The sequence below is a fragment of the Melospiza melodia genome, chromosome 1, assembly GCF_035770615.1.
Source record: "Melospiza melodia melodia isolate bMelMel2 chromosome 1, bMelMel2.pri, whole genome shotgun sequence".
Lineage (NCBI taxonomy): Eukaryota > Metazoa > Chordata > Aves > Passeriformes > Passerellidae > Melospiza > Melospiza melodia.
Window position 1 is genome coordinate 77841960 of NC_086194.1, and position 26287 is coordinate 77868246.

Consider the following 26287-nt stretch of genomic DNA (forward strand, 5'->3'; position numbering starts at 1 on the left):
ACGGGCCGAGCTTTGTGTCTGGGGGCCTATGGCTGGGAGTGACCGGCTGGCTCCTGAAAAGCTACGATAGGCAGGATGGTGACCAGACCCATGGTGGCACCAGTGCCAAGTTGGGCTGGTTTGATAGTACCAAGTGGCTCCTGCAATCTGCCATCAAAAAGTTGGCAGGCGAGTTTTGTTTTCCAGGGAAAAGCGCCGTTGTTTGTGTTTGGGGGCCTGTGGTTGGGAGTGGCCGGCTGGCTCCTTAGAAACCACGATACGCAGGATGGTTCCCAGACCAGAGGTGGCACCAGTGCCAAGTCGGGCTGGTTTGATAGTACCAAGTGGCTCCTGCAATCTGCCATCCAGAAGCGGGGCAGCTTACTTTTGTTTGCCAGGCAAACGGGCCGTTGTTTTTGTTTGGGGGCCTGTGGCTGGGAGTGGCCGACTGGCTCCTTAGAATCCACGATACGCAGGATGGTTCCCAGACCAGAGGTGGCACCAGTGCCAAGTCGGGCTGGTTTGATAGTACCAAGTGGCTCCTGCAATCTGCCATCCAGAAGCGGGGCAGCTTAATTTTCTTTGCCAGGGAAACGGGCCGAGCTTTGTGTCTGGGGGCCTATGGCTGGGAGTGACCGGCTGGCTCCTGAAAAGTTACGATAGGCAGGATGGTGACCAGACCCATGGTGGCACCAGTGCCAAGTTGGGCTGATTTGATAGTACCAAGTGGCTCCTGCAATCTGCCATCAAAACGTTGGTAGGCGAGTTTTGTTTTCCAGGGAAAAGCGCCGTTGTTTGTGTTTGGGGGCCTGTGGCTGTGAGTGGCCGGCTGGCTCCTTAGAATCCACGATACGCAGGATGGTTCCCAGACTTGTCGTGGCACCAGTGCCAAGTCCGGCTGGTTTGATAGTACCAAGTGGATCCTGCAATCTGCCATCCAGAAGCGGGGCAGCTTACTTTTGTTTGCCAGGGAAACGGGCCGAGGTTTTTGTCTGGGGGCCTATGGCTGGGAGTGACCGGCTGGCTCCTGAAAAGCTACGATAGGCAGGATGGTGACCAGACCCATGGTGGCAGCAGTGCCAAGTTGGGCTGGTTTGATAGTACCAAGTGGCTCCTGCAATCTGCCATCAAAAAGTTGGCAGGCGAGTTTTGTTTTCCAGGGAAAAGCGCCGTTGTTTGTGTTTGGGTGCCTGTGGTGGGAGTGGCCGGCTGGCTCTTTAGAATCCACGATACGCAGGATGGTTCCCAGACCAGTGGTGGCACCAGTGCCAAGTCGGGCGGGTTTGATAGTAACAAGTGCGTCCTACAATCTGCCATCCAGAAGCGGGGCAGCTTACTTTTGTTTTCCAGGGAAACGGGCCGAGGTTTTTGTCTGGGGGCCTATGGCTGGGAGTGACCGGCTGGCTCGTGAAAAGCTACGATAGGCAGGATGGTGACCAGACCCATGGCGGCACCAGTGCCAAGTTGGGCTGGTTTGATAGTACCAAGTGGCTCCTGCAATCTGCCATCAAAAAGTTGGCAGGCGAGTTTTGTTTTCCAGGGAAAAGCGCCGTTGTTTGTGTTTGGGGGCCTGTGGCTGGGAGTGGCCGGCTGGCTCCTTAGAATCCACGATACGCAGGATGGTTCCTAGACTTGACGTGGCACCAGTGCCAAGTTGGGCTGGTTTGATAGTACCAAGTGCGTCCTGCAATCCGCCATCCAGAAGTGGGGTAGCTTACTTTTGTTTGCCAGGGAAACGGGCCGAGGTTTGTGTCTCGGGGCATATGGCTGGGAGTGACCGGCTGGCTCCTGAAAAGCTACGATAGGCAGGATGGTGACTAGACCCATGGTGGCACCAGTGCCAAGTTGGGCTGGTTTGATAGTACCAAGTGGCTCCTGCAATCTGCCATCAAAAAGTTGGCAGGCGAGTTTGTTATCCAGGGAAAAGCGCCGTTGTTTGTGCCTGGGGCCCTATCGCCTGGAGTGGACGGATGGCTAATTAGAATCCACGATACACAGGATGGTTCCCAGACCCATGGTGGCACCAGTACCAAGTTGGGCTGGTTTGATAGTACCAAGTGGTTCCTGCAATCTGCCATCCAGAAGCGGGGCAGCTTACTTTTGTTTGCCAGGGAAACGGTCCGAGGATTGTGTCTGGGGGCCTAAGCCTGGAAGTGACCGGCTGGCTCGTGAAAAGCTACGATAGGCAGGATGGTGACCAGACCCATGACGGCACCAGTGCCAAGTTGGGCTGGTTTGATAGTACCAAGTGGCTCCTGCAATCTGCCATCAAAAATTTGGCAGGCGAGTTTTGTTTTCCAGGGAAAAGCGCCGTTGTTTGTGTTTGGGGGCCTGTGGCTGGGAGTGGCCGGCTGGCTCCTTAGAATCCACGATACTCAGCATGGTTCCCAGACCAAAGGTGGCCCCAGTGCCAAGTTGGGCTGGTTTGATAGTACCAAGTGGTTCCTGCAATCTGCCATCCAGAAGCGGGGCAGCTTACTTTTGTTGGCCAGGGAAACGGGCCGAGGTTTGTGTCTGGGGGCCTATGGCTGGGAGTGACCGGCTGGCTCCTGAAAAGCTACGATAGGCAGGATGGTGACCAGACCCATGGTGGCACCAGTGCCAAGTTGGGCTGATTTGATTGTACCAAGTGGCTCCTGCAATCTGCCATCAAAATGTTGGCAGGCGAATTTTGTTTTCCAGGGAAAAGCGCCGTTGTTTGTGTTTGGGGGCCTGTGGCAGGGAGTGGCCGGCTGGCTCCTGAAAAGCTACGATAGGCAGGATGGTGACGAGACCCATGGTGGCACCAGTGCCAAGTTGGGTTGGTTTGATAGTACCAAGTGGCTCCGGCAATCTGCCATCAAAAAGTTGGCAGACGAGTTTTGTTTTCAAGGGAAAAGCGCCGTTGTTTGTGTTTGGGAGCCTGTGGCTGGGAGTGGCCGGCTGGCTGCTTAGAATCTACCATACGCAGGATGGTTCCCAGACCAGAGGTGGCACCAGTGCCAAGTCGGGCTGGTTTGATAGTACCAAGTGCGTCCTGCAATCTGCCATCCAGAAGCGGGACAGCTTACTTTTGTTTGTCAGGGAAACGGGCCGAGCTTTGTGTCTGTGGGCCTACGGCTGGGAGTGACCGGCTGGCTCCTGAAAAGCTACGATAGGCAGGATGGTGACCAGACCCATGGTGGCACCAGTGCCAAGTTGGGCTGGTTTGATAGTACCAAGTGGCTCCTGCAATCTGCCATCAAAAATTTGGCAGGCAAGTTTTGTTTTCCAGGGAAAAGTGCCGTTGTTTTGTTTGGGGGCCTATGGCTGGGAGTGGCCGGCTGGCTCCTTAGAATCCACGATACGCAGGATGGTTCCCAGACCTGAGGTGGCACCAGTGCCAAGTTGGGATGGTTTGATAGTACCAAGTGCGTCCTGCAATCTGCCATCCAGAAGCGGGGTAGCTTACTTTTGTTTGCCAGGGAAACGGGCCGAGGTTTGTGTCTCGGGGCCTATGGCTGGGAGTGACCGGCTGGCTCCTGAAAAGCTACGATAGGCAGGATGGTGACCAGACCCATGGTGGCACCAGTGCCAAGTTGGGCTGGTTTGATAGTACCAAGTGGCTCCTGCAATCTGCCATCAAAACGTTGGCAGGCGAGTTTGTTATCCAGGGAAAAGCGCCGTTGTTTTTGTTTGGGGGCGTGTGGCTGGGAGTGGCCGGCTGGCTCCTTAGAATCCATGATACGCAGGATGGTTCCCAGACCAGAGGTGGCACCAGTGCCAAGTCGGGCTGGTTTGATGGTGAAAAGTGGCTCCTGCAATCTGCCATCCAGAAGCGGGGCAGCTTACTTTTGTTTGCCAGGGAAACGGGCTGAGGTTTGTGTCTGGGGGTTTATGGCTGGGAGTGACCGGCTGTCTCCTGAAAAGCTACGATAGGCAGGATGGTGACCAGACCCATGGTGGCACCAGTGTCAAGGTGGGCTGGTTTGATAGTACCAAGTGGCTCCGGCAGTCTGCCATCAAAATTTGGCAGGCGAGTTTTGTTTTCCAGGGAAAAGCGCCGTTGTTTTTGTTTGGGGGCCTGTGGGTGGGAGTGGCCGGATGGCTAATTAGAATCCACGATACGCAGCATGGTTCCCAGACCTGAGGTGGCACCAGTGCCATGTCGGGCTAGTTTGATGGTGCAAAGTGGCTCCTGCAATCTGCCATCAAGAAGCGGGGCAGCTTGCTTTTGTTTGCCAGGGAAACGGGCCGAGGTTTGTGTCTGGGGGCCTATGGCTGGGAGTGACCGGCTGGCTCCTGAAAAGCTACGATAGGCAGGATGGTGACCAGACCCAAGGTGGCACCAGTGCCAAGTTGGGCTGGTTTGATAGTACCAAGTGGCTCCTGCAATCTGCCATCAAAAAGTTGGTAGGCGAGTTTTGTTTTCCAGGGAAAAGCGCCGTTGTTTGTGTTTGGGGGCCTGTGGCTGGGAGTGGCCGGCTGGTTGCTTAGAATCCACGATACGCAGGATGGTTCCCAGACGTGAGGCGGCGCCAGTGCCAAGTCGGGCTGGTTTGATACTACCAAGTGCGTCCTGCAATCTGCCATCCAGAAGCGGGACAGCTTACTTTTGCTTGCCAGGGAAACGGGCCGAGCTTTGGGTCTGGGCGCCTAAGGCTGGGAGTGACCGGCTGGCTCCTGAAAAGCTACGATAGGCAGGATGGTGACCAGACCCATGGTGGCACCAGTGCCAAGTTGGGCTGGTTTGATAGTACCAAGTGGCTCCTGCAATCTGCCATCAAAAATTGGCAGGCGAGTTTTGTTTTCCAGGGAAAAGCGCCGTTGTTTGTGTTTAGGGGCCTGTGGGTGGGAGTGGCCGGATGGCTAATTAGAATCCACGATACGCAGCATGGTTCCCAGACCTGAGATGGCACCAGTGCCAAGTCGGGCTAGTTGGATGGTGCAAAGTGGCTCCTGCAATCTGCCATCCAGAAGCGGGGCAGCTTACTTTTGTTTTCCAGGGAAACGGGCCGAGGTTTGTGTCTGGGGGCCTATGGCTGGGAGTGACCGGCTGGCTCCTGAAAAGCTACGATAGGCAGGATGGTGACCAGACCCATGGTGGCACCAGAGCCAAGTTGGGCTGATTTGATAGTACCAAGTGGCTCCTGCAATCTGCCATCAAAAAGTCGGCAGGCGAGTTTTGTTTTCCAGGGAAAAGCGCCGTTGTTTGTGACTGGGGGCCTGTGGCTGGGAGTGACCGGCTGGCTCCTTAGAATCCACGATACGCAGGATGGTTCCCAGACCCAAGGTGGCACCAGTGCCAAGTTGGGCTGGTTTGATAGTACCAAGTGCGTCCTGCAATCTGCCATCCAGAAGCGGGGCAGCTTACTTTTGTTTGCCAGGGAAACGGGCCGAGCTTTGTGTCTGGGGGCCTATGGCTGGGAGTGACCGGCTGGCTCCTGAAAAGCTACGATAGGCAGGATGGTGACCAGACCCATGGTGGCACCAGTGCCAAGTTGGGCTGGTTTGATAGTACCAAGTGGCTCCGGCAATCTGCCATCAAAAAGTTGGCAGGCAAGTTTTGTTTTCCAGGGAAAAGCGCCGTTGTTTTTTTTGGGGGGCCAATGGCTGGGAGTGGCCGGCTGGCTCCTTAGAATCCACGATACGCAGGATGGTTCCCAGACCTGAGGTGGCACCAGTGCCAAGTCGGGCTGGTTTGATAGTACCAAGTGCGTCCTGCAATCTGCCATCCAGAAGCGGGGTAGCTTACTTTTGTTTGCCAGGGAAACGGGCCGAGGTTTTTGTCTGGGGGCCTATGGCTGGGAGTGACCGGCTGCCTCCTGAAAAGCTACGATAGGCAGGATGATGACCAGACCCATGGTGGCACCAGTGCCAAGTTTGGCTTGTTTGATAGTACCAAGTGGCTCCTGCAATCTGCCATCAAAATGTTGGCAGGCGAATTTTGTTTTCCAGGGAAAAGCGCCGTTGTTTGTGTTTGGGGGCCTGTGGCAGGGAGTGGCCGGCTGGCTCCTGAAAAGCTACGATAGGCAGGATGGTGACCAGACCCATGGTGGCACCAGTGCCAAGTTGGGCTGGTTTGATAGTACCAAGTGGCTCCGGCCATCTGCCATCAAAAAGTTGGCAGACGAGTTTTGTTTTCCAGGGAAAAGCGCCGTTGTTTGTGTTTGGGGGCCTGTGGCTGGGAGTGGACGGATGGCTAATTAGAATCCACGATACGCAGGATGGTTCCCAGACCAGAGGTGGCACCAGTGCCAAGTCGGGCTGGTTTGATAGTACCAAGTGGCTCCTGCAATCTGCCATCCAGAAGCGGGGCAGCTTACTTTTGTTTGCCAGGGAAACGGGCCGAGGTTTGTGTCTGGGGGCCTATGGCTGCGAATGACCGGCTAGGTCCTGAAAAGCTACGATAGGCAGGATGGTGACCAGACCCATGGTGGCACCAGTGCCAAGTTGGGCTGGTTTGATAGTACCAAGTGGCTCCTGCAATCTGCCATCAAAAAGTTGGCAGGCAAGTTTTGTTTTCCAGGGAAAAGCGCCGTTGTTTGTGTTTGGGGGCCTGTGCCTGGGAGTGGAGGGATGGCTCCTTAGAATCCACGATACGCAGGATGGTTCCCAGACCTGAGGTGGCACCAGTGCCAAGTTGGGCTGGTTTGATAGTACCAAGTGCGTCCTGCAATCTGCCATCCAGAAGCGGGGTAGCTTACTTTTGTTTGCCAGGGAAACGGGCCGAGGTTTGTGTCTCGGGGCCTATGGTTGCGAGTGACCGGCTGGCTCCTGAAAAGCTACGATAGGCAGGATGGTGACCAGACCCATGGTGGCACCAGTGCCAAGTTGGGCTGGTTTGATAGTACCAAGTGGCTCCTGCAATCTGCCATCAAAAAGTTGGCAGACGAGTTTTGTTTTCCAGGGAAAAGCGCCGTTGTTTGTGTTTGGGGGCCTGTGGCTGGGAGTGGCCGGCTGGCTCCTTAGAATCCACGATACGCAGGCTGGTTCCCAGACCAGAGGTGGCACCAGTGCCAAGTCGGGCTGGTTTGATGGTGAAAAGTGGCTCCTGCAATCTGCCAACCCCATGCGGGATAACTTGATTTTGTTTGCCAGGGAAACGGGCCGAGCTTTGTGTCTGGGGGCGTATGGCTGGCAGTGACCGGCTGGCTCCTGAAAAGCTACGATAGGCAGGATGGTGACCAGACCCATGGTGGCACCAGTGCCAAGTTGGGCTGGTTTGATAGTACCAAGTTGCTCCGGCAGTCTGCCATCAAAATTTGGCAGGCGAGTTTTGTTTTCCAGGGAAAAGCGCCGTTGTTTGTGTTTGGGGGCCTGTGGGTGGGAGTGGCCGGATGGCTAATTAGAATCCACGATACGCAGCATGGTTCCCAGACCTGAGGTGGCACCAGTGCCAAGTCGGGCTAGTTTGATTGTGCAAACTGGCTCCTGAAATCTGCCATCCAGAAGCGGGGCAGCTTACTTTTGTTTGCCAGGGAAACAGGCCGAGCTTTGTGTCTGGGGGCCTATGGCTGGGAGTGACCGGCTGGCTCCTGAAAAGCTACGATAGGCAGGATGGTGACCAGACCCATGGTGGCACCAGTGCCAAGTTGGGCTGGTTTGATAGTACCAAGTGGCTCCTGCAATCTGCCATCAAAATGTTGGCAGGCGAGTTTTGTTTTCCAGGGAAAAGCGCCGTTGTTTGTGTTTGGGGGCCTGTGGCTGGGAGTGGCCGTCTGGCTGCTTAGAATCCACGATACACAGGATGGTTCCCAGACCAGAGGTGGCGCCAGTGCCAAGTCGGGCTGGGGTGATACTGCCAAGTGCGTCCTGCAATCTGCCATCCAGAAGCGGGGCAGCTTACTTTTGTTTGCCAGGGAAACGGGCCGAGGTTTTTGTCTGGGGGCCTATGGCTGGGAGTGACCGGCTGGCTCCTGAAAAGCTACGATAGGCAGGATGGTGACCAGACCCATGGTGGCACCAGTGCCAGGTTGGGCTGGTTTGATAGTACCAAGTGGCTCCTGCAATCTGCCATCAAAAAGTTGGCAGGCGAGTTTTGTTTTCCAGGGAAAAGCGCCGTTGTTTGTGTTTGGGGGCCTGTGGGTGGGAGTGGCCGGCTGGTTCCTTAGAATCCACGATACGCAGGATGGTTCCCAGACCTGAGGTGGCACCAGTGCCAAGTCGGGCTAGTTTGATGGTGCAAAGTGTCTCCTGCAATCTGCCATCCAGAAGCGGGGCAGCTTACTTTTGTTTGCCAGGGAAACGGGCCGAGGTTTGTGTCTGGGGGCCTATGGCTGGGAGTGACCGGCTGGCTCCTGAAAAGCTACGATAGGCAGGATGGTGACCAGACCCATGGTGGCACCAGAGCCAAGTTGGGCTGATTTGATAGTACCAAGTGGCTCCTGCAATCTGCCATAAAATAGTCGGCAGGCGAGTTTTGTTTTCCAGGGAAAAGCGCCGTTGTTTGTGTCTGGGGGCCTGTGGCTGGGAGTGATCGGCTGGCTCCTTAGAATCCACGATACGCAGGATGGTTCCCAGACCCGAGGTGGCACCAGTGCCAAGTTTGGCTGGTTTGATAGTACCAAGTGGCTCCTGCAATCTGCCATCCAGAAGCGGGGCAGCTTACTTTTTTTTGCCAGGGAAACGGGTCGAGCTTTGTGTCTGGGGGCCTATGGCTGGGAGTGACCGGCTAGGTCCTGAAAAGCTAAGATAGGCAGGATGGTGACCAGACCCATGGTGGCACCAGTGCCAAGTTGGGCTGGTTTGATAGTAACAAGTGGCTCCTGCAATCTGCCATCAAAAAGTTGGCAGGCGAGTTTTGTTTTCCAGGGAAAAGCGCCGTTGTTTGTGTTTGGGGGCCTGTGGCTGGGAGTGGCCGGCTGGCTGCTTAGAATCCACGATACGCAGGATGGTTCCCAGACCAGAGGTGGCACCAGTGCCAAGTCGGGCTGGTTTGATACTACCTAGTGGATCCTGCAATCTGCCATCCAGAAGCGGGACAGCTTACTTTTTTTTGTCAGGGAAAAGGGCTGAGCTTTGTGTCTGGGGGCCTATGGCTGGGAGTGACCGTCTAGGTCCTGAAAAGCTACGATAGGCAGGATGGTGACCAGACCCATGGTGGCACCAGTGCCAAGTTGGGCTGATTTGATAGTAGCAAGTGGCTCCTGCAATCTGCCATCAAAATGTTGGCAGGCGAGTTTTGTTTTCCAGGGAAAAGCGCCGTTGTTTGTGTTTGGGGGCCTGTGGGTGGGAGTGGCCGGCTTGCTAATTGGAATCCACGATACGCAGGATGGTTCCCAGACTTGAGGTGGCACCAGTGACAAGTCGGGCCAGTTTGATGGTGCAAAGTGACTCCTGCAATCTGCCATCCAGAAGCGGGGTAGCTTACTTTTCTTTGCCAGGGAAACGGGCCGAGGTTTTTCTCTGGGGGCCTATGGCTGGGAGTGACCGGGTGGCGCCTGAACAGCTACGATAGGCAGGATGGTGACCAGACCCATGGTGGCACCAGTGCCAAGTTGGGCTGGTTTGATAGTACCAAGTGGCTCCTGCAATCTGCCATCAAAATGTTGGCAGGCGAGTTTTGTTTTCCAGGGAAAAGCGCTGTTGTTTGTGTTTGGGGGCCTGTGGCAGGGAGTGACCGGCTGGCTCCTTAGAATCCACGATACGCAGGATGGTTCCCAGACCAGAGGTGGCACCAGTGCCAAGTCGGGCTGGTTTTATAGTACCAAGTGGTTCATGCAATCTGCCATCCAGAAGCGGGGCAGCTTAATTTTGTTTGCCAGGGAAACGGGCCGAGCTTTGTGTCTGGGGGCCTATGGCTGGGAGTGACCTGCTAGGTACTGAAAAGCTACGATAGGCAGGATGGTGACCACATCCATGGTGGCACCAGTGCCAAGTTGGGCTGGTTTGATAGTACCAAGTGGCTCCTGCAATCCGCCATTAAAAAGTTGGCAGGCGAGTTTTGTTTTCCAGGGAAAAGCGCCGTTGTTTGTGTTTGGGGGCCTGTGGCTGGGAGTGGCCGGCTGGCTCCTTAGAATCCACGATACGCAGGATGGTTCCCAGACCCAAGGTGGCACCAGTGCCAAGTTGGGCTGGTTTGATACTACCAAGTGCGTCCTGCAATCTGCCATCCAGAAGCGGGGTAGCTTACTTTTTTTTGCCAGGGAAACGGGCCGAGGTTTTTGTCTCGGGGTATAAGGCTGGGGGTGACCAGCTGGCTCCTGAAAAGCTACGATAGGCAGGATGGTGACCAGACCCATGGTGGCACCAGTGCCAAGTTGGACTGATTTGATAGTACCAAGTGGCTCCTGCAATCTGCCATCAAAAATTTGGCAGGCGAGTTTTGTTTTCCAGGGAAAAGCGCCGTTGTTTGTGTTTGGGGGCCTGTGGCTGGGAGTGGCCGGCTGGCTAATTAGAATCCACGATACGCAGGATGGTTCCCAGACCAGAGGTGACCCTAGTGACAAGTCGGGCTGGTTTGATACTACCAAGTGCGTCCTGCAATCTGCCATCCAGAAGCGGGGTAGCTTACTATTGTTTGCCAGGGAAACGGGCCGAGGTGTTTGTCTCGGCGCCTGTGGCTGGGGGTGACCGGCTGGCTCCTGAAAAACTACGATAGGCAGGATGGTGACCAGACCCATGGTGGCACCAGTGCCGAGTTGGGCTGATTTGATAGTACCAAGTGGCTCCTGCAATCTGCCATCAAAAATTTGGCAGGCGAGTTTTGTTTTCCAGGGAAAAGCGCCCTTGTTTGTGTTTGGGGGCCTGTGGCTGGGAGTGGCCGGCTGGCTAATAAGAATCAACGATACGCAGGATGGTTCCCAGACCAGAGTTGGCACCAGTGACAAGTTGGGCTGGTTTGATACTACCAAGCGCGGCCTGCAATCTGCCATCCAGAAGCGGGGCAGCTTACTTTTGTTTGCCAGGGAAACGGGCCGAGGTTTGTGTCTGGGGGCCTATGGCTGGGAGTGACCGGCTGGCTCCTGAAAAGCTACGATAGGCAGGATGGTGACCAGACCCATGGTGGCACCAGTGCCAAGTTGGGCTGATTTGATAGTAGCAAGTGGCTCCTGCAATCTGCCATCAAAATGTTGGCAGGCGAGTTTTGTTTTCCAGGGAAAAGCGCCGTTGTTTGTGTTTGGGGGCCTGTGGCTGGGAGTGACCGGCTGGCTCCTTAGAATCCACGATACGCCGGATGGTTCCCAGACCCAAGGTGGCACCAGTGCCAAGTTGGGCTGGTTTGATAGTACCAAGTTATTCCTGCAATCTGCCATCCAGAAGCGGGGCAGCTTACTTTTGTTTGCCAGGGAAACGGGCCGAGGTTTGTGTCTGGGGGCCTATCGCTGGGAGTGACCGGCTGGCTCCTGAAAAGCTACGATAGGCAGGATGGTGACCAGACCCATGGTGGCACCAGTGCCAAGTTGGGCTGGTTTGATAGTACCAAGTGGCTCCTGCAATCTGCCATCAAAAATTTGGCAGGCGAGTTTTGTTTTCCAGGGAAAAGCGCCATTGTTTGTGTTTGGGGGCCTGTGGCTGGGAGTGGCCGGCTGGCTCCTTAGAATCCACGATACGCAGCATGGTTCCCAGACCAGAGGTGGCACCAGTGCCAAGTCGGGCAGGTTTGATAATACCGAGTGGATCCTGCAATCTGCCATCCAGAAGCGGGACAGCTTACTTTTGTTTGCCAGGGAAACGGGCAGAGCTTTGTGTCTGGGGGCCTATGGCTGGGAGTGACCGTCTAGGTCCTGAAAAGCTACGATAGGCAGGATGGTGACCAGACCTGACGTTGCACCAGTGCCAAGTCGGGCTGGTTTGATACTACCAAGTGGCTCCTGCAATCTGCCATCAAAAAGTTGGCAGGCGAGTTTTGTTTTCCAGGGAAAAGCGCCGTTGTTTGTGTTTGGGGGCCTGTGGCTGGGAGTGGCCGGCTGGCTCCTTAGAATCCACGATACGCAGGATGGTTCCCAGACCTGACGTTGCACCAGTGCCAAGTCGGGCTGGTTTGATACTACCAAGTGCGTCCTGCAATCTGCCATCCAGAAGCGGGGCAGCTTACTTTTGTTTGCCAGGGAAACGGGCCGAGGTTTGTGTCTGGGGGCCTATGGCTGGGAGTGACCGCCTGGCTCCTGAAAAGCTACGATAGGCAGGATGGTGACCAGACCCATGGTGGCACCAGTGCCAAGTTAGGCTGGTTCGATAGTACCAAGTGGCTCCTGCAATCTGCCATCAAAATTTGGCAGGCGAGTTTTGTTTTCCAGGGAAAAGCGCCGTTGTTTGTGTTTGGGGGCCTGTGGCTGGGAGTGACCGGCTGGCTCCTTAGAATCCACGATACGCCGGATGGTTCCCAGACCCAAGGTGGCACCAGTGCCAAGTTGGGCTGGTTTGATAGTACCAAGTTATTCCTGCAATCTGCCATCCAGAAGCGGGGCAGCTTACTTTTGTTTGCCAGGGAAACGGGCCGAGGTTTGTGTCTGGGGGCCTATCGCTGGGAGTGACCGGCTGGCTCCTGAAAAGCTACGATAGGCAGGATGGTGACCAGACCCATGGTGGCACCAGTGCCAAGTTGGGCTGGTTTGATAGTACCAAGTGGCTCCTGCAATCTGCCATCAAAAAGTTGGCCGGCGAGTTTTTTTTCCAGGGAAAAGCGCCGTTGTTTGTGTTTGGGGGCCTGTGGCTGGGAGTGGCCGGCTGGCTCCTTAGAATCCACGATACGCAGCATGCTTCCCAGACCAGAGGTGGCACCAGTGCCAAGTCGGGCAGGTTTGATAATACCGAGTGGATCCTGCAATCTGCCATCCAGAAGCGGGACAGCTTACTTTTGTTTGCCAGGGAAACGGGCAGAGCTTTGTGTCTGGGGGCCTATGGCTGGGAGTGACCGTCTAGGTCCTGAAAAGCTACGATAGGCAGGATGGTGACCAGACCTGACGTTGCACCAGTGCCAAGTCGGGCTGGTTTGATACTACCAAGTGGCTCCTGCAATCTGCCATCCAGAAGCGGGGCAGCTTACTTTTGTTTGCCAGGGAAACGGGCCGAGGTTTGTGTCTGGGGGCCTATGGCTGGGAGTGACCGGCTGGCTCCTGAAAAGCTACGATAGGCAGGATGGTGACCAGACCCATGGTGGCACCAGTGCCAAGTTGGGCTGGTTCGATAGTACCAAGTGGCTCCTGCAATCTGCCATCAAAATTTGTCAGGCGAGTTTTGTTTTCCAGGGAAAAGCGCCGTTGTTTGTGTTTGGGGGCCTGTGGGTGGGAGTGGCTGGCTGGCTCCTTAGAATCCACAATACCCAGGATGGTTCCCAGACCTGAGGTGGCACCAGTGCCAAGTCGGGCTAGTTTGATGGTGCAAAGTGGCTCCTGCAATCTGCCATCCAGAAGCGGGGTAGCTTACTATTGTTTGCCAGGGAAACGGGCCGAGCTTTGTGTCTGGGGGCCTATGGCTGCGAGTGACCGGCTGGCTCCTGAAAAGCTACGATAGGCAGGATGGTGACCAGACCCATGGTGGCACCAGTGCCAAGTTGGGCTGGTTTGATAGTACCAAGTGGCTCCTGCAATCTGCCATCAAAAAGTTGGCAGGCGAGTTTTGTTTTCCAGGGAAAAGCGCCGTTGTTTGTGTTTGGGGGCCTGTGGCTGGGAGTGGCCGGCTGGCTAATTAGAATCCACGATACGCAGCATGGTTCCCAGACCTGAGGTGACCCTAGTGACAAGTCGGGCTGGTTTGATACTACCAAGTGCGTCCTGCAATCTGCCATCCAGAAGCGGGGTAGCTTACTATTGTTTGCCAGGGAAACGGGCCGAGGTGTTTGTCTCGGCGCCTGTGGCTGGGGGTGACCGGCTGGCTCCTGAAAAACTACGATAGGCAGGATGGTGACCAGACCCATGGTGGCACCAGTGCCGAGTTGGGCTGATTTGATAGTACCAAGTGGCTCCTGCAATCTGCCATCAAAAATTTGGCAGGCGAGTTTTGTTTTCCAGGGAAAAGCGCCCTTGTTTGTGTTTGGGGGCCTGTGGCTGGGAGTGGCCGGCTGGCTAATAAGAATCAACGATACGCAGGATGGTTCCCAGACCAGAGTTGGCACCAGTGACAAGTTGGGCTGGTTTGATACTACCAAGCGCGGCCTGCAATCTGCCATCCAGAAGCGGGGCAGCTTACTTTTGTTTGCCAGGGAAACGGGCCGAGGTTTGTGTCTGGGGGCCTATGGCTGGGAGTGACCGGCTGGCTCCTGAAAAGCTACGATAGGCAGGATGGTGACCAGACCCATGGTGGCACCAGTGCCAAGTTGGGCTGATTTGATAGTAGCAAGTGGCTCCTGCAATCTGCCATCAAAATGTTGGCAGGCGAGTTTTGTTTTCCAGGGAAAAGCGCCGTTGTTTGTGTTTGGGGGCCTGTGGCTGGGAGTGACCGGCTGGCTCCTTAGAATCCACGATACGCCGGATGGTTCCCAGACCCAAGGTGGCACCAGTGCCAAGTTGGGCTGGTTTGATAGTACCAAGTTATTCCTGCAATCTGCCATCCAGAAGCGGGGCAGCTTACTTTTGTTTGCCAGGGAAACGGGCCGAGGTTTGTGTCTGGGGGCCTATCGCTGGGAGTGACCGGCTGGCTCCTGAAAAGCTACGATAGGCAGGATGGTGACCAGACCCATGGTGGCACCAGTGCCAAGTTGGGCTGGTTTGATAGTACCAAGTGGCTCCTGCAATCTGCCATCAAAAATTTGGCAGGCGAGTTTTGTTTTCCAGGGAAAAGCGCCATTGTTTGTGTTTGGGGGCCTGTGGCTGGGAGTGGCCGGCTGGCTCCTTAGAATCCACGATACGCAGCATGGTTCCCAGACCAGAGGTGGCACCAGTGCCAAGTCGGGCAGGTTTGATAATACCGAGTGGATCCTGCAATCTGCCATCCAGAAGCGGGACAGCTTACTTTTGTTTGCCAGGGAAACGGGCAGAGCTTTGTGTCTGGGGGCCTATGGCTGGGAGTGACCGTCTAGGTCCTGAAAAGCTACGATAGGCAGGATGGTGACCAGACCTGACGTTGCACCAGTGCCAAGTCGGGCTGGTTTGATACTACCAAGTGGCTCCTGCAATCTGCCATCAAAAAGTTGGCAGGCGAGTTTTGTTTTCCAGGGAAAAGCGCCGTTGTTTGTGTTTGGGGGCCTGTGGCTGGGAGTGGCCGGCTGGCTCCTTAGAATCCACGATACGCAGGATGGTTCCCAGACCTGACGTTGCACCAGTGCCAAGTCGGGCTGGTTTGATACTACCAAGTGCGTCCTGCAATCTGCCATCCAGAAGCGGGGCAGCTTACTTTTGTTTGCCAGGGAAACGGGCCGAGGTTTGTGTCTGGGGGCCTATGGCTGGGAGTGACCGCCTGGCTCCTGAAAAGCTACGATAGGCAGGATGGTGACCAGACCCATGGTGGCACCAGTGCCAAGTTAGGCTGGTTCGATAGTACCAAGTGGCTCCTGCAATCTGCCATCAAAATTTGGCAGGCGAGTTTTGTTTTCCAGGGAAAAGCGCCGTTGTTTGTGTTTGGGGGCCTGTGGCTGGGAGTGACCGGCTGGCTCCTTAGAATCCACGATACGCCGGATGGTTCCCAGACCCAAGGTGGCACCAGTGCCAAGTTGGGCTGGTTTGATAGTACCAAGTTATTCCTGCAATCTGCCATCCAGAAGCGGGGCAGCTTACTTTTGTTTGCCAGGGAAACGGGCCGAGGTTTGTGTCTGGGGGCCTATCGCTGGGAGTGACCGGCTGGCTCCTGAAAAGCTACGATAGGCAGGATGGTGACCAGACCCATGGTGGCACCAGTGCCAAGTTGGGCTGGTTTGATAGTACCAAGTGGCTCCTGCAATCTGCCATCAAAAAGTTGGCCGGCGAGTTTTTTTTCCAGGGAAAAGCGCCGTTGTTTGTGTTTGGGGGCCTGTGGCTGGGAGTGGCCGGCTGGCTCCTTAGAATCCACGATACGCAGCATGCTTCCCAGACCAGAGGTGGCACCAGTGCCAAGTCGGGCAGGTTTGATAATACCGAGTGGATCCTGCAATCTGCCATCCAGAAGCGGGACAGCTTACTTTTGTTTGCCAGGGAAACGGGCAGAGCTTTGTGTCTGGGGGCCTATGGCTGGGAGTGACCGTCTAGGTCCTGAAAAGCTACGATAGGCAGGATGGTGACCAGACCTGACGTTGCACCAGTGCCAAGTCGGGCTGGTTTGATACTACCAAGTGGCTCCTGCAATCTGCCATCCAGAAGCGGGGCAGCTTACTTTTGTTTGCCAGGGAAACGGGCCGAGGTTTGTGTCTGGGGGCCTATGGCTGGGAGTGACCGGCTGGCTCCTGAAAAGCTACGATAGGCAGGATGGTGACCAGACCCATGGTGGCACCAGTGCCAAGTTGGGCTGGTTCGATAGTACCAAGTGGCTCCTGCAATCTGCCATCAAAATTTGTCAGGCGAGTTTTGTTTTCCAGGGAAAAGCGCCGTTGTTTGTGTTTGGGGGCCTGTGGGTGGGAGTGGCTGGCTGGCTCCTTAGAATCCACAATACCCAGGATGGTTCCCAGACCTGAGGTGGCACCAGTGCCAAGTCGGGCTAGTTTGATGGTGCAAAGTGGCTCCTGCAATCTGCCATCCAGAAGCGGGGTAGCTTACTATTGTTTGCCAGGGAAACGGGCCGAGCTTTGTGTCTGGGGGCCTATGGCTGCGAGTGACCGGCTGGCTCCTGAAAAGCTACGATAGGCAGGATGGTGACCAGACCCATGGTGGCACCAGTGCCAAGTTGGGCTGGTTTGATAGTACCAAGTGGCTCCTGCAATCTGCCATCAAAAAGTTGGCAGGCGAGTTTTGTTTTCCAGGGAAAAGCGCCGTTGTTTGTGTCTGGGGGCCTGTGGCTGGAGTGGCCGTCTGGTTCCTTAGACTCCACGATACCCAGGATGGTTCCCAGACCTGAGGTGGCACCAGTGCCAAGTCGGGCTAGTTTGATGGTGCAAAGTGGTTCCTGCAATCTGCCATCCAGAAGCGGGGCAGCTTACTTTTGTTTGCCAGGGAAACGGGCCGAGGTTTTTCTCTGGGGGCCTATGGCAGGGAGGGACCGGCTGGCTCCTGAAAAGCTACGATAGGCAGGATGGTGACCAGACCCATGGTGGCACCAGTGCCAAGTTGGGCTGGTTTGATAGTACCAAGTGGCTCCTGCAATCTGCCATCAAAATGTTGGCAGGCGAGTTTTGTTTTCCAGGGAAAAGCGCCGTTGTTTGTGTTTGGGGGCCTGTGGCTGGGAGTGACCGGCTGGCTCCTTAGAACCCACGATACGCCGGATGGTTCCCAGACCCAAGGTGGCACCAGTGCCAAGTTGGGCTGGTTTGATAGTACCAAGTTATTCCTGCAATCTGCCGTCCAGAAGCGGGGCAGCTTACTTTTGTTTGCCAGGGAAACGGGCCGAGGTTTGTGTCTGGGGGCCTATGGCTGGGAGTGACCGGCTGGCTCCTGAAAAGCTACGATAGGCAGGATGGTGACCAGACCCATGGTGGCACCAGTGCCAAGTTGGGCTGGTTTGATAGTACCAAGTGGCTCCTGCAATCTGCCATCAAAAAGTTGGCAGGCGAGTTTTGTTTTCCAGGGAAAAGCGCCGTTGTTTGTGTTTGGGGGCCTGTGGGTGGGAGTGGCCGGCTGGCTCCTTAGAATCCACAATACGCAGGATGGTTCCCAGTCCTGACGTTGCACCAGTGCCAAGTCGGGCTGGTTTGATACTACCAAGTGCGTCCTGCAATCTGCCATCCAGAAGCGGGGCAGTTAACTTTTGTTTGCCAGGGAAACGGGCCGAGGTTTGTGTCTGGGGGCCTATGGCTGGGAGTGACCGGCTGGCTCCTGAAAAGCTACGATAGGCAGGATGGTGACCAGACCCATGGTGGCACCACTGCCAAGTTGGGCTGGTTCGATAGTACCAAGTGGCTCCTGCAATCTGCCATCAAAATGTTGGCAGGCGAGTTTTGTTTTCCAGGGAAAAGCGCCGTTGTTTGTGTTTGGGGGTCTGTGGCTGGGAGTGGCAAGCTTGCTAATTGGAATCCACGATACGTAGCATGGTTCCCAGACCTGAGGGGGCACCAGTGACAAGTCGGGCCAGTTTGATGGTGAAAGTGGCTCCTGCAATCTGCCATCCAGAAGCGGGGCAGCTTACTTTTGTTTTCCAGGGAAAAGGGCCGAGGTTTGTGTCTGCGGGCCTGTGCTGGCTACTTAGAATCCACGATACGCAGCATGGTTCCCAGACCCAAGGTGGCACCAGTGCCAAGTTGGGCTGGTTTGATAGTACCAAGTGGCTCCTGCAATCTGCCATCAAAATGTTGGCAGGCGAGTTTTGTTTTCCAGGGAAAAGCGCCGTTGTTTGTGTCTGCGGGCCTGTGCTGGCTCCTTAGAATCCACGATACGCAGCATGGTTCCCAGACCCAAGGTGGCACCAGTGCCAAGTTGGGCTGGTTTGATAGTACCAAGTGGTTCCTGCAATCTGCCATCAAAAAGTTGGTAGGCGAGTTTTTTTTCCAGGGAAAATCGCCGTTGTTTTTGTTTGGGGGCCTGTGGCTGGGAGTGGCCGGCTGGCTGCTTAGAATCCACGATACCCAGGATGGTTCCCAGACCAGAGGTGGCACCAGTGCCAAGTCGGGCTGGTTTGATAATAACAAGTGGATCCTGCAATCTGCCATCCAGAAGCGGGGCAGCTTACTTTTGTTTGCCAGGGAAACGGGCCGAGGTTTGTGTCTGGGGGCCTATGGCTGGGAGTGACCGGCTGGCTCCTGAAAAGCTACGATAGGCAGGATGGTGACCAGACCCATGGTGGCACCAGTGCCAAGTTGGGCTGGTTTGATAGTACCAAGTGGCTCCTGCAATCTGCCATCAAAAAGTTGGCAGGCGAGTTTTGTTTTCCAGGGAAAAGCGCCGTTGTGTGTGTTTTGGGGCCTGTGGCTGGGAGTGGCCAGCTGGCTCCTTAGAATCCACGATACGCAGGATGGTTCCCAGACCCAAGGTGGCACCAGTGCCAAGTCGGGCTGGTTTGTTAGTACCAAGTGGTTCCTGCAATCTGCCATCCAGAAGCGGGGCAGCTGAATTTTGTTTGCCAGAGAAAAAGGCTGTTGTTTGTGTTTCGGGGCCTGTGGCTGGCAGTGGACGGCTGGCTCCTGAAAATCCATGATACGCAGCATGGTTCCCAGACCCAAGGTGGCACCAGTGCCAAGTAGGGCTGGTTTCATAGTACCCAGTGGCTCCTGCAATATGCCATCCAGAAGAGGGGCAGTTGAGTTTTGTTTTCCAGAGAAAAGGGCCGTGGTTTGTGTTTGGGGCCTATGGCTGAGAGTGACCGGCTGGCTACTGAAAAGCTACGATAGGCAGGATGGTGACCAGACCCATGGTGGCACCAGTGCCAAGTCGGGCTGGTTTGATAATACTAAATAGCTCCTGCAATCTGCCATCCAGACGCGGGGCAGCGGATTTTTGCTTGCTGGAGAAAAGTTCCGTGGGTTTTTTTTGGGGGTATATGGCTGGACGTGGCCGGCTGACTCCTTAAAAACATCGATACGCAGGATGGTTCCCTGACCCAAGGTGGCATCACTGCCAAGTCGGGCTGTTTTCGTAGTACCAAGTGCGTCCTGCAATTTGCCATCCAGAAGAGGGGCAGTTGAGTTTTGTTTACCAGAGAAAAGGGCCGTGGCTTGTGTTTGGGGGCATATGGCTGAGAGTGGCCGGCTGGCGCCTGAAAATACACGATAGGCAGGATGGTTCCCAGAGCCAAGGTGGCACCAGTGCCATGTTGGCCTGGTTTGATAGTACCATGTGGCTCCTGCAATCTGCCATCCAGAAGCGGGGCAGCTTACTTTTGTTTGCCAGGGAAACGGGCCGAGGTATTTGTCTGGGGGCCTATGGCTGGGAGTGACCGCCTGGCTCCTGAAAAGCTACGATAGGCAGGATGGTGACCAGACCCATGGTGGCACCAGTGCCAAGCTGGGCTGGTTTGATAGTACCAAGTGGCTCCTGCAATCTGCCATCAAAAAGTTGACAGGCGAGTTTTGTTTTCCAGGGTAACGCGCCGTTGTTTTTGTTTAGAGACTTGTGGCTGGGAGTGTCCGCCTGTCCTCTTAGAATCTACGTTACGCAGCATGGTTCCCAGAGCCAAGGTGGCACCAGTGCCAAGTTGGGCTGGTTTGATAGTAGCAAGTGGTTCCTGCAATCTGCCATCCAGAAGAGGGGCAGCTTACTTTTGTTTGCCAGGGAAACGGGCCGAGGTATTTCTCTGGGGGCCTATGGCAGGGAGTGACCGGCCGGCTCCTGAAAAGCTAAGATAGGCAGGATGTTTACCAGACCCATGAGGGCACAAGTGCCAAGTTGGGCTAATTTGATACTACCAAGTGGCTCCTGCAATCTGCCATCCAGAATTGGGGGTGCTTACTTTTGTTTTCCAAGGAAACGGGCCGAGGTTTGTGTCTGGGGGTTTATGGCTGGGAGTGACCGGCTGGCTCCTGAAAAGCTACGATAGGCAGGATGGTGACCAGACCCAAGGTGGCACCAGTGCCAAGTTGGGCTTGTTTGATAGTACCAAGTGGCTCCTGCAATCTGCCATCAAAAAGTTGGCAGGCGAGTTTTGTTTTCCAGGGAAAAGCGCCGTTGTTTGTGTTTGGGCGCCTGTGGCACGGAGTGGCCGGGTGGCTGCTTAGAATCCACGATACGCAGGCTGGTTCCCAGACCAGAGGTGGCACCAGTGCCAAGTCGGGCTGTTTTGACACTACCAAGTGGCTCCTGAAATCTGCCATCCAGAATCGGGGCAGCTTAATTTTGTTTGCCAGGGAAACGGTCCGAGCTTTGTGTCTGGGGGCCTATGGCTGGGAGTGACCGGCTGGCTCCTGAAATGCTACAATAGGCAGGATGGTTCCCAGACCCATAGTGGCACCAGTTCCAAGTTGGGATGGTTTGATAGTACCAAGTGGCTCCTGCAATCTGCCATCAAAAAGCTTGCAGGCGAGTTTTGTTTTCCAGGGAAAAGCGCCGTTGTTTGTATTTGGGGGCCTGTGGCTGGGAGTGGCCGCCTGGCACCTTAGAATCTACGTTACGCAGCATGGTTCCCAGACCCAAAGTGGCACCAGTGTCAAGTTGGGCTGGTTTGATAGTACCAAGTGGCTCCTGCAATCTGCCATCCAGAAGCGGGGTAGCTTACTTTTGTTTGCCAGGGAAACGGGCAGAGCTTTCTGTCTGGGGGCCTATGGTTGGGAGTAACCGGCTGGCTCCTGAAAAGCTACGATAGGCAGGATGGTTCCCAGATCCAAGATGGCACCAGTGCCAAGTCGGGGTGGTTTGATGGTGCAAAGTGGCTCCTGCAATCTGCCATCCTGACGCGGGGCAGCGGATTTTTGTTTCCAAGAGAAATGGTCCGTGGTTTGTTTATGGGGGTATATGGCTGGGCGTGGCCTGCTGGCTCCTTAAAAAGCTACAATAGGCAGGATGGTTCCCTGACCCAAGGTGGCACCAGTGCCAAGTCGGGCGGTTTTCGTAGTACAAAGTGCGTCCTAAAATTTGCCATCCAGAAGAGGGGCAGTTGAGTTTTGTTTACCAGAGAACAGGGCCGTGGTTTGTTTTTGGGGGCATATGGCTGATAGTGGCCGTCTGGCCCCTGAAAATCCACGATAGGCAGGATGGTTCCCAGACCTGAGGTGGCACCAGTGCCAGGTCGGGCTGGTTTGATAGTACTAAATAGCACCTGCAATCTGCCAAGCAGAAGCGGGGCAGCTTACTTTTGTTTGCCAGGGAAACGGGCCGAGGTTTGTGTCTGGGGGCCTATACCTGGGAGTGACCGCCTGGCTCCTGAAAAGCTACGATAGGCAGGATGGTGACCAGACCCATGGTGGCACCAGTGCCAAGTTGGGCTGGTTTGATAGTACCAAGTGGCTCCTGCAATCTGCCATCAAAAAGTTGGCAGGCGAGTTTTGTTTTCCAGGGAAAAGCGCCGTTGTTTGTGTCTGGGGGACTGTGGGTGGGAGTGGCCGGCTGGCTCCTTAGAACACACGATACGCAGGATGGTTCCCAGACCCAAGGTGGCACCAGTGCCACGTCGGGCTGGTTTGATGGTGCCAAGTGGTTCCTGCAATCTGCCATCCTGAAGCGGGGTAGCTTACCTTTGTGTGCCAGGGAAACGGGCCGAGGTTTATGACTGGGGGCCTAGGGCTAGGAGTGACCGGCTGGCTCCTGAAAAGCTACGATAGGCAGGATGGTGACCAGACCCATGGTGGCACCAGTGCCAAGTTGGGCTGGTTTGATAGTACCAAGTGGCTCCTGCAATCTGCCATCAAAAAGTTGGCAGGCCAGTTTTGTTTTCCAGGGAAAAGCGCCGTTGTTTGTGTTTGAGGGCCTGTGGGTGGGAGTGGCCGGCTGGCTCCTTAGAACACACGATACGCAGGATGGTTCCCAGACCCAAGGTGGCACCAGTGCCAAGTCGGGCTGGTTTGATAGCACCAAGTGGCTCCTGCAATCTGCCATCCAGAAGCGGGGCAGCTTACTTTTGTTTGCCAGGGAAACGGACCGAGGTTTGTGTCTGGGGGCCTATGGCTGGGAGTGACCGGCTGGCTCCTGAAAAGCTACGATAGGCAGGATGGTGACCAGACCCATGGTGGCACCAGTGCCAAGTTGGGCTGGTTTGATAGTACCAAGTGGCTCCTGCACTCTGCCATCAAAATGTTGGCAGGCGAGTTTTGTTTTCCAGGGAAAAGCGCCGTTGTTTGTGTTTGGGGGCCTGTGGCTGGGAGTGGCCGGCTGGCTCCTTAGAATCCACGATACGCAGCATGGTTCCCAGACCAGAGGTGGCACCAGTGCCAAGTCGGGCTGGTTTGATGGTGCAAAGTGGCTCCTGCAATCTGCCATCCAGAAGTGCGGTAGCTTACTTTTGTGTGCCAGGGAAACAGGCCGAGGTTTGTGTCTGGGGGCCTATGGCTGGGAGTGACCGGCTGGCTCCTGAAAAGCTACGATAGGCAGGATGGTGACCAGACCCATGGTGGCACCAGTGCCAAGTTGGGCTGGTTTGATAGTACCAAGTGGCTCCTGCAATCTGCCATCAAAAAGTTGGCAGGCGAGTTTTGTTTTCCAGGGAAAAGCGCCGTTGTTTGTGTTTGGGGGACTGTGGGTGGGAGTGGACGGCTGGCTCCTGAAAATCCATGATACGCAGCATGGTTCCCAGACCCAAGGTGGCACCAGTGCCCAGTAGGGCTGGTTTCATAGTACCCAGTGGCTCCTGCAATATGCCATCCAGAAGAGGGGCAGTTGAGTTTTGTTTTCCAGAGAAAAGGGCCGTGGTTTGTGTTTGGGGCCTATGGCTGAGAGTGACCGGCTGGCTACTGAAAAGCTACGATAGGCAGGATGGTGACCAGACCCATGGTGGCACCAGTGCCAAGTCGGGCTGGTTTGATAATACTAAATAGCTCCTGCAATCTGCCATCCAGACGCGGGGCAGCGGATTTTTGCTTGCTGGAGAAAAGTTCCGTGGGTTTTTTTTGGGCGTATATGGCTGGACGTGGCCGGCTGACTCCTTAAAAACATCGATACGCAGGATGGTTCCCTGACCCAAGGTGGCATCACTGCCAAGTCGGGCTGTTTTCGTAGTACCAAGTGCGTCCTGCAATTTGCCATCCAGAAGAGGGGCAGTTGAGTTTTGTTTACCAGAGAAAAGGGCCGTGGTTTGTTTTTGGGGCATATGGCTGAGAGTGGCCGGCTGGCGCCTGAAAATCCACGATAGGCAGGATGGTTCCCAGAGCCAAGGTGGCACCAGTGCCATGTTGGCCTGGTTTGATAGTACCATGTGGCTCCTGCAATCTGCCATCCAGAAGCGGGGCAGCTTACTTTTGTTTGCCAGGGAAACGGGCCGAGGTATTTGTCTGGGGGCCTATGGCTGGGAGTGACCGGCTGGTTCCTGAAAAGCTACGATAGGCAGGATGGTGACCAGACCCATGGTGGCACCAGTGCCAAGCTGGGCTGGTTTGATAGTACCAAGTGGCTCCTGCAATCTGCCATCAAAAACTTGGCAGGCGAGTTTTGTTTTCCAGGGTAACGCGCCGTTGTTTTTGTTTAGAGACCTGTGGCTGGGAGTGTCCGCCTGTCCTCTTAGAATCTACGTTACGCAGCATGGTTCCCAGAGCCAAGGTGGCACCAGTGCCAAGTTGGGCTGGCTTGATAGTAGCAAGTGGTTCCTGCAATCTGCCATCCAGAAGAGGGGCAGCTTACTTTTGTTTGCCAGGGAAACGGGCCGAGGTATTTCTCTGGGGGCCTATGGCAGGGAGTGACCGGCCGGCTCCTGAAAAGCTAAGATAGGCAGGATGTTTACCAGACCCATGAGGGCACAAGTGCCAAGTTGGGCTAATTTGATACTACCAAGTGGCTCCTGCAATCTGCCATCCAGAATTGGGGGTGCTTACTTTTGTTTTCCAAGGAAACGGGCCGAGGTTTGTGTCTGGGGGTTTATGGCTGGGAGTGACCGGCTGGCTCCTGAAAAGCTACGATAGGCAGGATGGTGACCAGACCCATGGTGGCACCAGTGCCAAGTTGGGCTGGTTTGATAGTACCAAGTGGCTCCTGCAATCTGCCATCAAAAAGTTGGCAGGCGAGTTTTGTTTTCCAGGGAAAAGCGCCGTTGTTTGTGTTTGGGCGCCTGTGGCACGGAGTGGCCGGGTGGCTGCTTAGAATCCACGATACGCAGGATGGTTCCCAGACCAGAGGTGGCACCAGTGCCAAGTCGGGCTGTTTTGACACTACCAAGTGGCTCCTGAAATCTGCCATCCAGAATCGGGGCAGCTTAATTTTGTTTGCCAGGGAAACGGTCCGAGGTTTGTGTCTGGGGGCCTATGGCTGGGAGTGACCGGCTGGCTCCTGAAATGCTACAATAGGCAGGATGGTTCCCAGACCCATAGTGGCACCAGTGCCAAGTTGGGATGGTTTGATAGTACCAAGTGGCTCCTGCAATCTGCCATCAAAAAGCTTGCAGGCGAGTTTTGTTTTCCAGGGAAAAGCGCCGTTGTTTGTATTTGGGGGCCTGTGGCTGGGAGTGGCCGCCTGGCGCCTTAGAATCTACGTTACACAGCATGGTTCCCAGACCCAAAGTGGCACCAGTGTCAAGTTGGGCTGGTTTGATAGTACCAAGTGGCTCCTGCAATCTGCCATCCAGAAGCGGGGTAGCTTACTTTTGTTTGCCAGGGAAACGGGCAGAGCTTTCTGTCTGGGGGCCTATGGTTGGGAGTAACCGGCTGGCTCCTGAAAAGCTACGATAGGCAGGATGGTTCCCAGATCCAAGATGGCACCAGTGCCAAGTCGGGGTGGTTTGATGGTGCAAAGTAGCTCCTGCAATCTGCCATCCTGACGCGGGGCAGCGGATTTTTGTTTCCAAGAGAAATGGTCCGTGGTTTGTTTATGGGGGTATATGGCTGGGCGTGGCCTGCTGGCTCCTTAAAAAGCTACGATAGGCAGGATGGTTCCCTGACCCAAGGTGGCACCAGTGCCAAGTCGGGCGGTTTTCGTAGTACAAAGTGCGTCCTAAAATTTGCCATCCAGAAGAGGGGCAGTTGAGTTTTGTTTACCAGAGAACAGGGCCGTGGTTTGTTTTTGGGGGCATATGGCTGATAGTGGCCGTCTGGCCCCTGAAAATCCACGATAGGCAGGATGGTTCCCAGACCTGAGGTGGCACCAGTGCCAGGTCGGGCTGGTTTGATAGTACTAAATAGCACCTGCAATCTGCCATGCAGAAGCGGGGCAGCTTACTTTTGTTTGCCAGGGAAACGGGCCGAGGTTTGTGTCTGGGGGCCTATGGCTGGGAGTGACCGCCTGGCTCCTGAAAAGCTACGATAGGCAGGATGGTGACCAGACCCATGGTGGCACCAGTGCCAAGTTGGGCTGGTTTGATAGTACCAAGTGGCTCCTGCAATCTGCCATCAAAAGGTTGGCAGGCGAGTTTTGTTTTCCAGGGAAAAGCGCCGTTGTTTGTGTTTGGGGGACTGTGGGTGGGAGTGGCCGGCTGGCTCCTTAGAACACACGATACGCAGGATGGTTCCCAGACCCAAGGTGGCACCAGTGCCACGTCGGGCTGGTTTGATGGTGCCAAGTGGTTCCTGCAATCTGCCATCCAGAAGCGGGGAAGCTTACTTTTGTTTGCCAGGGAAACGGACCGAGGTTTTTTTCTGGGGGCCTATGGCTGGGAGTGACCGGCTGGCTCCTGAAAAGCTACGATAGGCAGGATGGTGACCAGACCCATGGTGGCACCAGTGCCAAGTTGGGCTGGTTTGATAGTACCAAGTGGCTCCTGCACTCTGCCATCAAAATGTTGGCAGGCGAGTTTTGTTTTCCAGGGAAAAGCGCCGTTGTTTGTGTTTGGGGGCCTGTGGCTGGGA